We start from the raw sequence: 2,819 nt of genomic DNA on the forward strand, positions 1-2,819 counted from the left end.
CTTATCATTCCTTCTCTTCCTTGATACTCTACAACTTCTTTAAATTTGTCAAATTTCTTATCATTCCTTCTCTTCCTTGATACTCTACAACTTCACTAAATTTGTCAAATTTCTTATCATTCCTTCTCTTCCTTGATACTCTACAACTTCATTAAATTTATCAAATTTCCACCTTTGGGGATTGCTCCATTCCGTGTCTCTTTGCAGTTCATATTTACATTGAGTAATGCAATTTCATTTAGTGTCCCGAGAATTACAAGCATTTGTGGTTATAATAAAGTGAACATCAAAGGCAGCAATTTTTTTTTAACTCAAAAAGCGGTAATGAAAGTGGAACCTTTACCGCTGCGTAATATACTTCACAATTAATTAGTTTGAATAAGAAGTGCATCCAAAAAAAAAGTGATAAGTAAAGGTATATATGTGCGAGAAAAAGGAAAAAAAAAAAGAAGAATGGCGAAGATAGAATCATGGAGCGCAAAAGTGACAAAGCTGTAAAGACAAAAGCAGTAAGCGGATGATAAATGATACTTGCTGAAGTGCTGGAGAATTTTCTATATCAAAGCAAAATTAACAACGACAAATTATTTCTTAATATAGCTTTCTCCATTTCGGGGGAAAAAAAAGAATTGTGTGTATTGTCCTTTCAGTAAAATGCGCAATCCGGTTTTACGGATTATCATTGCAATCCAGTACGATGCAGTACTGTAGTAACAGTGATTTTGTTAAATTTCTTATAAAGTTTTTTTTCTCTCATTTGTTATTTTGAATTTGATTATTTTCAGGTTTCAGAATTATTCTACTGTACAGAACGTTGCACTCAGGCTGGGATCGGTTACTTACCAATGATGTTGATTATGATTTCCGTGATACTATCATTTTTATTATTTTGCTTCTCTTGATAATGCAAGTGATAAAAGTGTGTTAATTTACAAGTGAATAGGATGATGATAACCTGTAAATATGTGAATGTGAATAGAGTAAGTAAATTAAATTCCCGCACTTGTCTTACCACATTTATTTTAATCATTGTTCCAAGTGAATTATGGGAACAAAATGCAGTTTCGTTTAATTAAAACATTTCATAGTTACTCGGAAAGAAAAAAGTAAATACTTAGTTAACATGATAAATCGGAAGATATTATTGTTCTTTGGAAAGGAATTATTAAATTTCAGATTTATTGAGTCGAAGAAATAAATTCTTTCAAAAGGTTTAAAATCTGTTTTCGATGAAAATTGATGGTTAAAATAAATAAATGATAGATATTTGCGCTAATGATAGATGTTTACGATGATAGACATTTGCGCTAATGATAGATGTTTACGATGATAGATATTTGCGCTAATGATAGATGTTTACGATGATAGATATTTGCGCTAAACAAAAAAAAAAGAAAAAAAGGGAAAAATGATCTAATGCTGAGGCGGTTGGACTTCTTAATTATTAACACATTTATGATAAGTTCGCCGAAAAGACATTGCAAAGAGCGCCGAAAAGATCTAATACAATTCAGAATGTGATAATCAGTGCTCGAATTTTGCTCGATGAAAGATTAAGATTTCATAACTTAAATCCAGAACTCTGAAATTATCACAAATTAAAAATAAGCATTCTCGAATTTCTCGAATTATTTTTTCTGATAAATGCTAGTGAGTAATTGTTGTCTATTGCTGTTTTTTTTTTCACTTTTGTTGAAGTTTAAACAATTTGCTGGTAAAAAGAATAACCTAACAGATTAATGACACGAATTCCCGTGAAATCTCGAGCAAGAATTAACATAAATGTGTATAACTGTCATTTCTCTTTGTAAAATCTTGAATATTGAATGAAATTTTAATCTGTAAAAGAATGTTGTTTTCAAAATTAATGGAAATCTAACAATGAAAGTTCAAAATTAACTTATACGAATTATTTAATGCTGATTTATTGGAAAATAGTAATGTAATGCTAATATTACTAGAAGAATTTTTTCCACTATGCAAAGATTATTTTAAATATAAAACTTTCAGGCCTTTTTTTTTGATAGGAAGCTAAGTGATTGTGATAAGTTTACAAATCATTTTTATAGGTAAGTCCCATTTTTCATTACTAATTTTACACTGCGACATTGTTGGATTTTTGTTCAAGCAAATTTGTGTGACACAACTTTAAGTGCATTAAAATTCTTCAATTCTCAATTGACTAAATATAGCTTCTAGATAATTACAGGGATACAATAATTAGCCGAAATTAATTAATCAAAAAAAAAAACAAAAGGGATAACCGAAAATCAAATGAATTTCCATTTTCATTGTAATTTTTTTTTTCTCTCTTCTAATCTAATATTATGCAAATTTTTGATTGTCATTTATATATTGTTATGCTTGTTTTGGATGTTTTAATCAAAACAAAAGAAAACAAATTGATGTATTTTTTTTTTTTTTAACGCAACATTACAATTATGTTGATGGACAAATTTTACATATTAATAATAGTTTTGTTGTAGAAACTACGCGATAAACCTACAGAAAACAATTAATGAAATATTTCCTGGATTCAAAATGTAACTTCAACTTCTTAATTTCCTCGTGTCAAAAACAAAATACAATTTAAAAAAGAAAGTTAAAATGAAAATTACTACCTTAATTGAAAATTGACAGGTAAAATTTCACATTAAATACAAGTATCTGTAAATTTGAAAGTTTAAATTTCCTTTTATTCAAATATATATATGTATGTGTGTAGCGTAAAGTTTTTGTGTCATATCAATGTGCTGAATTAATTTTTGTTGTGGTATAGTGATAACCAGGGTAATAGCAGTGATAATTGCAATAAGGCA

The sequence above is a fragment of the Loa loa genome (genome assembly GCF_000183805.2).
Source record: "Loa loa unplaced genomic scaffold supercont3.26, whole genome shotgun sequence".
Taxonomy (NCBI): Eukaryota; Metazoa; Nematoda; class Chromadorea; order Rhabditida; family Onchocercidae; genus Loa; species Loa loa.